The following is a 12,181-nucleotide window of genomic DNA, read 5'->3' on the forward strand; positions in this document are numbered from 1 at the left end:
GAGAGGTCCCAGGACCATGCCTTGTGGGATGCCAGTTGTACCTGGTTTGCAGTCTGCCATGGCTACAGCATGTCTGCCAGGTCAGTTCTGTCCTTGAGCTGGTTTGCAACCCATCTACTTGCATAGGGGTTTATAGTTAGGCTGGTGAGCTTATCTGTACCGCCAACTAGAGTATTGTATGGAAGGGTTTAGCAAGGTCCAGATAGGCTGTGTGATCAACATTCCCCACATCACTGGGCTTGGTGCATGTTTCACATGAGTCAGACGTGTACAGGGCAGGATCTGCCCTATGACAGCTACAGTGGGTAGGGTCCAATGTTTGTAGGTACCCAATCTCGTTATTCATGGGATCCATGATCATCCTCTCCATTACTTTGCCAACCTAGATCGTCGGGGTTGAGGGGTGATAGTTTGCAGTATCCATTCAGGCACCCCCTTTGTTGTGTGGGACCACTGTTGCTGTACACCGGTCTTTGGGTACATATCCTGTGGTAGGACTGATAGTGCACAGTAATGATATTTGCTGTTCCATTCTTGTTACAGTACTTGTTGGACACAACCCAGGACACCATCTAGTACCATTGATGTTGTGTGCTGTGCTTTGTGGATGCTGGCTGTTACCTCAGCATCTGCAATGTCGGGGGGCCAGCACTCTCCTGGGATAGATATTTGGCAGTTAGGTGCTGGTGGGGAGGTTGGAAAGAATCTGTTTCGTAGGCTGTTGGCAATGTGTGTGGGTTTGGTGTATTGTTTGTGATATTAGAGTGCTGCAGAGCATATCTGTGGATTATCACCATGGTTCCTACCATCAGGTAGGACAGCTGTGTGATAATCCTTTGTGTTCTGCACAATTTGTATCATCATAGGTTCATAGGTTCATACTAGGCTATCTGCCCTGGCCTTGTTTGAGCATGGACAGACTGTGTGTGGGTCTCAACACCCCTTGCAATGTGAATATTATGCCCACGTAGGGTTTACTTTCCTAAATGTGACACAGGGATGGCCCCCAGTGTACACCTACTATCTCCCATGCACTTCCACAGATTTCTCTTGTTGAGTTTGTGTGTGGAGCTCAGCCTATCATGGACTGGGATTCTGTTCCAGAGTGTCCTGAGCCTCTGGGTTATGGATCTGTCCCTCCAGCACATCCTATTAATCTATGTGTAGAGGTTCAGATATCTCACTGCGGTGTGTCTGCTGGATTTGGGGTTTCTGCAGTGGAGCATGTCCATTCATTCTGGATTGGACATGGCCTTGTGCATCAGGCATACATCACCTCTGACTGTGCAGTATGCTTCTGAATAGGACTGTGGTTTCTTCAGCCAGGCTGCAGATGTCCAATGTTTGGACCCTTTATCCTGTTGGTGGGGTACATTTGGGGTCTTTCTGACTGCTGCATGTGTAAGGTAAGTACATCCGAACTGGGGCATAGTTGTCACGTATGGGCCTGATAAGGGAAGGGTATGGGGGCACAGTGACCTCTGTAGCTCTACATGTGCATCCTTTCATATTAAGGTGGGCAATATAGCAGGTCTTCCTGGCCACCTTGGCAATGTGAGTGTCACATGACAGGTTACCGTCCACTTGTGTCCCTAGGTCCATGATTACTTCTTCCATACATAATGGATTGCCACCTATGTCATACTTTGTGTGTGCCTTGTTTGGTATTTGTTGGGACATTCATACCCTGAAGTGTCTTCAGGAAGGCTGGCTGGGGTACCTGGGTTTGTGTGTGGGGTCTGTAGCAGGCTTCAAACAGGTACACAGTTTGAGACAGTGTTACTTGCCCGTGGATAGTCCATGCTGCTTCTTGCTGTGGTACCAACCTGGGGGTGTGGTTATTCTTGATAATTACTGGTAGCCACACTCCTATTGTCATGTGTTCCATGTTTTGGAGCTGTAGAGCATGGTATGAGGCATAACCTGGTAGTATTAGGGTGCTCTTCTGGGCCTTGCCCAGGTTTCTGTTACAGAACACATATTACCATTCTCCATGCTGTGGTGGGTTTGGTCTGCATGCACCTTGCAGGTTAGACTTCTGGCATTGGGTAGCATTACGTCCAGGTTATTATCCCTTGTGCTACCTATGTTGGTGGGTTTGTGTTTCCAGACTTACCTATTCCAGGCACAGTGGGGGTGACAGCAGCCTTTGCCAGTATCTACACAGCCAGGTGTGCTTGGTGCGTGCCATCCCTAGCAGGTGGGGCATCATGTCTTGCTCGGCATGTCAGCCCAGGCTGTCAGCCATGTGTTCCCCTTGCTAACAGCAATACCTCAGCCAATTATTGTACTTGATCTTGTTGTCTTCATAGTGTGGCATCATGCTTGGTGAGGGTGAGATGTTAGGTTGGGTCTTCATGTTTGCATATACTAGATGGTGTTACATTGCTTAACACATGGCAATCATGCCTCAGGTGGTGCTGCAGGGCTGCCTCTGTTGGATGCACATACTACACTCCCTGTACATGTTTGAGAGCAGGTTATGTCATGTTAGGCATCCCTGTTACTATATGAGTGAGTCAGAGAGGGGTATCATTCCCAGGGTTCCTACTGAGCCAGTGTATGTGCTATGCGTTGCCTCTTTGCCAAGGCCAGGGCATACTGGGCACGCCTCCTTCTGCCTACTGGGGCAGGCTCAGGTTGTTCTTCCTCCGAGTCACGCTCTGCCTGTGATGGCCTTGGCAATGGTGGGGGGCTGTTTGTCCTGGCCCTATGCTGGTCCTGCTGCAGCTGTTTTTGCAGGATCATATTATGTAGCATAGCACATACCATGACAATTTGGGTACATGTAGTTGGTGAGTACTGCAAGGCTCCACCAGATGTGTCCAGGCACCGGAACCGTGACTTGAGCAGCCCAAACACACGCTCTATTACATTACGTGTTTGTGCGTGTGCCTCATTATGGCGTTCCTGTTCAGGTGTGTGTGCATTTCTGATGGGTGTCATCAGCCATGGCTCCAGTGCATAACCTGCATCCCCCACTAGGTGACCATGTGGGATGTCCCCATTGGCAAATGTCTGGTACAGCTGCGTCAAATGCCAGATATGGGAATCATGGTAGCTCCTAGGGCAGCCAGCACACACATTCATTACTATGCCCTGGGCATCACACACGACCTGGCAGTTGATGGAGGGGAAGCCCTTGCGGTTAATGTAGGCCCTTCCCCGCTCACTGGCTAGTGCTTTGATGCATATGTGCGTGCAGTCTATTGCACCCACTACCTCAGGGTATTCCGCTATTTGCTGGAAGAGATGCATATTGGTGGCCAATACCTCACGGGCATTGGGGAAATATACATGATCACCGACATGTGCTGACATGGCATCCAGGAACTGGTGCAGTACCCTGGAGGCTGATGCCTGTGATATCCCCATCATATCACCAGTTGGTCTCTGGAAGGTACCTGTTGCTAGTATTCTTAGGCCAACACATACCTTGGTTTCCAATGGGATGGGTTCCCCTCTGTTGGTTCTGTGTGTGAGGCGTGGCCTGCACAGCTCAACAATTTGCTGCAGGAGGTCTCTGTCCATTCTATAGCGCTCCACTATCTCCAGCTCATGTAACCCCTGGTAGGTGACCCTGGGCCTGTACACTCTTCTCCGTCTCCTCACTGTGGGTTGTCTGGCAGCATTTCCATTGTCACCACCCTCAGCAAGTCTCCTATGTCTCCTTATGACAGCTATGGCAGCCCCTAGCATGTTTGGTCTGAGTGCAGCTTTTTCAGTTTTCACTTCTACTAGCTTACTCCTGTCTTGCAGTGTCTCTTGAGAGAAACATACTGCAATGCTGTTTGCAGTGTTTTAAGTGCTGGGCTGAGCTTGTATTCTGCCTGTGTAATTGCCTGCTTCTAATTGTTTTCACCTGCTACCTCTACAGGTATTCCCTGCTAGTTTCCTACTATTTCTTCTGCTTCCTTTTCCTCTCTGTTTCCTCAGGGGGGAGCAGAGCGCATACCAGCGAAAACACGCTCACAGTGGCTACCATGCACACATGCTTACACGGACTAGAATCTACTTATTCGGGTTAAAACGCGTGCACACCAGTGCAAACAGGTTTACAGATCTTTAAACAGGCTCCTACATACTTACTCTGTCTTACACGCGCACTCTGTCTTACTCGTGGCTCCCAGCGCCAAGCACGCGATGCACGTACAGCAAGAAACTTTGGTGTTGGCCACAGTGTACACCTTCCATTTCTTGACTTTCCCATGCTTATCTGTTGACACTCCTCTTTTTCTGCTGTGTGATTGATATGTTTCACATACCACTTTGCTCCAATGAGCTTGATTTCTTCCTGACATTCCCCCCGGTTATGTCACCTATCTCCTACTCTGTTACTCCCCCTTATCTTACTCTTACACTACACGGACTGTGCTCATTTGCTATGTGACAGTGTGATTCACTATCCTACCATTCATTTGCATTGGATTGCCTACTAATGCTTAGTTAATGTCTTACACTCAGCTTCCCCCCTTAGCAACCACTAGACGGTGGCCATGTTGTTTTTGGTCTGCTAGTCCCTGCATTGCAAATCCATGCATTACATAAAACCCACATTTGTGGGTTTCAAACCTTCATTTTTCAGTTTTGTATAGCGCAGCCCATTTACATGGGGCTGCGCTGCATTTAAACATCGCCGATCTCTGAAAAAAAAAAAAATTTTTTTCATATTTGCATCGGGTTACCATGCCAATGGCCACATATTTGGCCATTGGCATGCTGACTGCAACATTTGCACACTTTATTTGGAGCTGTCATGGCTCCATTGTGTTATTTGCAGTAACGTACTCAGTTGTCAACTGAGTACATTTCTGCAACTAACACGACTCTTACACGGGCTGGTTTCAGCTTCGTGGATCGCTAATCTACCTCATTTGCATGCCTTTCGGCTGCAAGTGGGGTAATTAGCATATCCACGCCCTGCCCATGTAAGAGTCGTTTTAGCTGTCTCTTACACGGGATTTCGGGCTGTTCCTGGATCGCGATGGCTGCATGGAGTCTTACACGGCTCTTAGACTCCGTGCAAGCCATTGTGAATCCTGCCCACTATCTTTTAACACATCCTTGATTACTTTTCAACCATAGGATCTAACATTAACTGTTATATAAAATATTGGCTGATACATTATGCAATTTTGGATGAATCTGCCTATATTTGTATTGCTCTTATACTATGTACTAAGTGTAAATTTTTCTTTGAATGTTCATATTATGTTATTATTTTAAACTACGTTTGGAGTCTCTTATGTTTTCTATCTTTTACTATAATTGTGATTTCAAATGTCTGTATTTTGAATGTGCTATTGATTGAATGTAACTTGGGGCTTATCTCCCCGGGCCTCCACTGAAAATGGGTCAACCACCCAGTTGGACTATCCCAGTAAACAAATATAAAATAAATAAATAAATAAATAAACAAACAAACAAATAAATAAATAAATAATTAATTTTGAATATCTTCTATCTGGAAATTCTAGGCTTCTTCCATAATAGTGACAATAGATAATTTCTTTCTTATCCTCAATAGTCCACTTTATCATCTTTATGGCCTGTACGTTTCTGTGGTTTTTATGGAGTACTACTTCCTTCTACAACAGGGGGGGCCATCTTTTCCCTGACTTTGGCCTAACCCCCATTGTAGGATTGTTCATGTGTCTTGAGCATTCTACACTGTCATTTTTTCCAGTCACTTTTTTATCCTGAGACTTGTCACCCAGCTGTCTGGTTTTTACTTTTTAACCTACTTCTGTCATGATATATGCTGTATAAAATACAGTCTCTATATCAGTGTCGTCTTAGTGCGACATTGTAAAAAGAGGGTCCACCTCATGAAGGTACTCACCACAACTTGAGGATAAATTCATTTCCAGCAATACTACTTTCCTTTTCATGCAGATTTTGCCATATCAAAGAAGATGTCAGCTGAGATAAGAACAACTATTCATATTATTACCGACAATGAGAAAAATATATTGAGAATAAGGCTAATGTGGTGCCGAAGGCATTTATAAATCTATGCTACTTCATTGTCACTCCCAAAGCTGCTTTCCCAGATTATTGTCTTCTTTCCTGCACATTTGACTGAACCACTCTAATCTGTTCTCATCTAATGCAATTGAATCTAATTTGTCTTCAGCTCTGATGTTTTCATTTCTTCATCTTTCCCACACTGTGCATCCTACTACTCATATTAGATACTTCATTTCTGGCATGTTAAGCCTTTTCAGCTTCTCTTCCTTCACTGTCCAGGTCTTTGTGCCATACAGACGCACTGGTCAGGCTACTGTTTTGTACTCCTTACTTTTCAACTTCTTTGGTAATCTTTTGCCAAACACTAGCCCTGATACTTTGTACCAGTTTGTAATAGCTCCTCTGATTCTAGTTTTGACCTCCTCGTTTAGATTTCCATTCTCCTCAACCACATATTGCAGATGCTTGAAGCATTCAACCTGCTATTTATCCTTGTATCTCAAGTTTCTGCCTCTTCTGATTTAATATTTCTTTCATTTGCTGAATTTCATGTTGAGAGTCTGCTTTTAGAATTAAATCATTTGCATACAGCAGCTTTGTTGATCTGTCATTTCCAACCTGTTTGCTGATGCAGTCCAACATCAGTATGAAAAGAGGTGGCCTCAGAGCTGGACCTAAAAGAACACCTTAGGGAATCTGTACCTTATATGTATTCATCACATTTGATCCTTGAAGACAATCTGCAGTAAATCAACTTTGAACTGTATCAGAACTTTCCAAATCAATGATTTATGATCTTGCCATATGCATTCTTCTTATCTAGGAATGCTTAGTTGGACTCTTTCCTCACCTCTAGCTTTGTCTCCACTATAATGCTCACTGCCGACATACAGTTGCACTATATCCTGATCTGAATCTTGGAGGAAAAAACAAAAAAATACCTACCTAGGTCAAACTCTAAAAATAAATGCCATTACTTTTATAGCAATGTCTTTCAGCTTTTTTCAGTTAGGGTCACCACAGCGGATCACCAGTCTGCAGATTGATTGGCAGTGGTGTTTTTACAGTGTTGAGTTGCCAGCACAGTGCCCAGCCTTCACAGAAAGCACACACATACACACACGCACCTACCTGCATGCCTTTAAAACTCATTCAACCACAGGGAGGACATGCAAACTCCACAGAGAAGGAATTCCAGCCAAGAACTGAACCAGAGAACCTTTTGCTGTGAGCTGACAATACTAACCACTCCACCACCATGGCTCTCAAAAAGCTATCACTTTTATAATAAAAATAAACATCAGTATAGAGGAAGTGTATTTATTGTTCCTATTTGAGTGATCGGTGTTTATTCCAATAATTGATGTTAAAATATATATATGAGATTATGGTAGAATGGATGTGAAACAAGTATCATATTGAGCTATGTAGAGCATAAGATTAATGAAAAAATGCAATTACTATCACAACCCACACTGCACTATCACAAAGCTACTCCACAACTACCTAAAATCATACCTCCCAAAACTCCCTAATTTACAAGTACTTCCATGATTTTAACTCAAACTTTTGTCCTGCCCATTTTAAAATTGGTGAATTTTTGAGGAAAGGTGGAAGACTGGAGTCAATGAAATGGTATTAAAGTTAGATTTATTTTACTTCAGAACATGCATGCTAACGTCCTCTTATTCTGTCAACTAACCAATTTTCTTGTATCAATATTTAAAAAGAAGCTGTCTCTGACTTATAGCAATTGTCCCTGATTATATTTGGATTTGCCTCAGATTCTGGAGATAAAAGTTTGCTATCTCTTCCATCTAATTATACCATGACCCCACATTAATATTCCAAAACATGCACGCTGATTGGCCAGCGTGCACGTTGTAAATCGACTTATACTAATGGAAAAGGTCCGTCCGGACTTTTTCCATTAGTATAAGTCTCTTTTAAAACACTGTCTCGCTATGTTAAAAGAGTTTAACATAGCGACACAGGTTTAAAAAAAAGCAACGGAGATCTCAGTTGCTTTTTTTAAAGCTGTCTCGCTATGTTAAACTCCTTTAACATAGTGACACAGTGTGTAAAAAGCAACGGAGATCTTGCTTTCTCCATTGCTTTTTTTTAAACCTGTCTCGCTATGTTAAATGGGTTTAACATAGTGAGACAGCTTTAAAATAAGCAATGGAGATCTCTGTTGCTTATTTTAAAGCTGTCTCGCTATGTTAAACCCATTTAACATAGCGAGACAGGTTTAAAAAAAAAGCAACGGAGAAAGCAAGATCTCTGTCTCGCTATGTTAAACCCATTTAACATAGCGAAACAGTAAAAAGCAATGGAGATCTTGCTTTCTCCGTTGCTTTTGGCCACAGCTCTGATGTACTGCGTAGGCATGCGCAGTACATCAGAACTGCCGTGGATACCAGACAGCTGCGGAAGGGCAGCAAAGAGGCATTATACAATGCCATTATTTAAGAAAAGTAATTATTTCTTTTCTTAAATAATGTCATAGTATAATAGCAATAACCCACTTCTGGGTGTGGGTAATGCGGGATTTACCCACGGTTGTCTTTGTTTGGCACCAACAGTGGGTAAATCCCGCATTACCCACACCCAGGCATGGGTTATTGCTGTAATAACACTACTCATACACACTACCATTGCCACTGAGCTCTGGACACCATACTCCTCATCTGAGCCAAGCTCTCTGTATATTCAGTGCTGTTTCTTCAACACTCTTTCACTTCCTCTACAGGTGAAGGGAACTCTTTTACACTTCATACTTATGCCTTTTTGCACTGTTTCTCTATATCATGTTGTATAACTAATTTTGTCCTGAAATATTCAAAAGTCAAATTCAGAAGTAACTTTATTGTCATTCAACCATACACAAGTATACAGCTGAATAAAATTTCACTCCTCTGAGCTCATGCATATAACAGAACACAGCACACATAAACAAGAACAACAAAAATACACATATACATCAACAGTGAAAATGACCCAACAGGAGGCCCAGAACATACCTCTCAACCATATTGAATTCCCTGGTATTTACCGGTTTAGAGGTCAAAATAATGGGGTGTCATGAATTCCCAAATGGCCCTCTTCAATTCTGTTTTTTTCCTTTTTTTTTTTTTTTTTTAATTTTTATTTACCAGTTTAAATAATGTATGAAGTCACCACGCATTGCAGCAACATGCAGAGGCATGCATGGTGACATCAGCTTAATGAAGCAGAGGACTGCCTGTTGTCAGAGTTGTTCAGAGACTCTCAGAATGTCTCTGTAATTTGGATTGTATTAGCAGCAGCGAGGGAGCAGAGCAGACTCAGTGGAGTGGACTCCGAACTGGAGCTGTACTGTGTGTGCACTGTGCACAATTTTATTTAAGTTAGTTATTTCTACAGAAGGGAGAGTCAGTCAACCCATGCCCTCACTGCACTATGCAATCCATATCCATTCCTTTCTCAACTTCCTCCAGGTAAGTAAAGAGAAAAAAAAATGCATTACGCTTATCGCTGTCTTCATTACAATTAATGGTCAATATTTTTTTTTTGTTTTGTAATGAGACCTGTCTTACAGCTTTTTCTGAGATGTCACAAGCATAGCTGGGAGGTAGGGGTGGCACTTTTAGAACTGTTAAGGGCTCTTTAAGAATGGTCCCGTACATCTCTCTATGTCTTGTTCTTCCTGTCTGGTCCTGTTCTTCCTGCCCACGCAATTTTTTCAAATAATTCAAGGATTGCACTGCAGCTGCCAACAGCTGTTCAAAAAACAATTGAGGGGAGTTTGCTTATTATTGCTGCCATGAGTGTTCAGTCTTTCTTCATTGTAAGTGTACACTACAGTTTTGCTTCTTATTGTGTACAACTCACAAGTGTACAGTGCAGTTATTATTGGGAGATTGCCGCTGCCATTATTATTTTATTATGGGGAGTTTGCTGGTGTGTGTGTGTGTGTGTGTGTGTGTGTGTGTGTGTGTGTGTGTGTGTGTGTAAAATGCCCCACTTAGGTATAACTGGTGGTTGGGGTTATTCAGACTCAAACCCTGTACTGTAGGTACAAGGGGCAACAGCCTAAATTCTCTACCCATACTACCACTTATGATTCAAGGAGTTAAGTCCATAGTTCTCAGCTGGCCAAAGTTTCACAGAATGTCTGGAATTTCTGGCTCATACTTTTGGTCTGTTCCTCTTAAAATGTGTGGTTTTCTGGCAAACCAGTGTGAAGTGAATTCACTAAATAATGATAGCCATCTAAGTCTCAGTCTTCCTATCTTTCAGAAAATGCATGGTAACACAAAACATTTTAGTCTAGCAACTTTCTAAGATTATACAAGCAATATTTAAAATGTGCTCCTAGTTTTGGGCCTTTGTCCTCCCAATAAATGTGTGCTTTTTCCAGATTTCTTGTGCTGTGTATAGTTCTTCAAGGGGAGCGAAGTTTAGTGCTGTTTATGGCAAGTCCATTTGTATTGTTAGCAGCAATGGCTAGTGCACTTGCTTTTGATGCAGAAGGCTGTGGGTTCCACTCCTACAGTATGTAGATGGATTGCTGATGTTGTACTCATAAAGGGGGTGGATGCTGCAGTCCTGAGAATGCCCTCTTTGGTGGCGATACCTAGTAACTATGAACCTGTTATCAGTTTGCCATCCATTCCCTATTGCAATATTACTAACTGATCATTTTTTTAATGTAACATAGTCAATTTATTTTTCAAGGGCAACAGGCACTTTATTTGTAGATGATCATTTAAAAAAAACTAAAGGCAATGTTAGTTCGGGAGCCTAAATGTAAGTTTTTCAACGGTAATGTTTTGTATGAATAGTTCTGCAATAGATTGCTTAAATATTTTCCATAGAAAATATTGCTTCAGAATGATGATCTTTGTAGAAATTATATTGAATGTATTTCTAGTGTTAACTAAATCCATATTATTAGAGTTATTGGAATTTAATTAATTGCTACACCTCTGCTTTGAAAGAACTGATTGCATTTGCCAAAAAGTGATCAGTCTGTAAATCTACCTATCTGCTGATTTCCTCTGTTTAAATTCAGCTCTTTTATTTTCTGGCTGTTGAAGGCTGAAACAGTTAATTTTATTTTTATAAAAGAAAATTGTATTTTAGTTATGCAGTTTGCACAAGTTCAAAGTTTAATACAAGTTCAAATAGTAATTTAAATAAAACACTATTGTTCTGTTTATTTTGTGTGTAATATTTTGTCTGTTATTCAATTTGCTTTTAAATTTGGTATCCCACAATTCCACCAGAGTGGGTGGGGTTACATAATTATGTATGCATATGTTATATTAATCATTGTACAGATGTGTACCAATTTTTCATGTGCCTTTGTCCAGATTTTTTATGATTTCAGGTTGAGAGGTATGGCCCAGAGGGTACAGAAGCTTCAAAAACCGAGTATGATTTTCAGGACTACAGCAATCACTCCTCTACACTGCCACCATCTCCCACTCCATCACTAGCAACATGCTAGTCCCAGTCCTTTCTTCCAACCAACCTTTCAACACCACAGACCTCACAACCTCTGCTACCTGCAGGCCCTAATGGTCACACCATCACCAGCAACATCCAAGCCCCAGTCCTTCCTTCCAACACTACCAACCCTCACAACCACTGCTACTTGCAGACCCAAATGGTCACTACCATTTAGATGAACTACCTCAGTCTTCACTATCCAGACTGTCAATGTCACCAGTTTAATTCTCCGATACCATCCGCTGCATCCCAAGTCCAGTCCAGTTACCATAGACCCAACAAAAATAAATCTGGTCCCTTTAAATCCCATGTCCTCCACTTCCCACACTCTACATTCAGCTTGACTCCCAACTGCAGGCCCAAACTTCCACTACCCAATGTTTCCAGAAAGACAGGCAATAAATTCCAAGGACACCATGAACACCACTACCCCAATCATCTGTACACTCAACAGACAAAAATGGACCACCATCTCAACAAATCATAAGATGCACCACAAAAACAAAAAAGTGCACAACAAGAGCCAGAGAGGCTACTGCGACACAAGACACCACCATCTTGCCATGCATATGCGTATATTGTTATATATCTTAAGGTATTCTATTTATTTCTGGCATTAGTCATATTGTATTTTGATGTTTTATTCTTCTATTGTGCTTCCAGGATGAATCTTGAGAATGGCCCACAAAGATAAGACTTCCTACCTGATTATATG

This window comes from Protopterus annectens, chromosome 7.part0 (assembly GCF_019279795.1).
Source record: "Protopterus annectens isolate FY-2018-M chromosome 7.part0, PAN1.0, whole genome shotgun sequence".
NCBI classification, from domain to species: Eukaryota; Metazoa; Chordata; order Ceratodontiformes; family Protopteridae; genus Protopterus; species Protopterus annectens.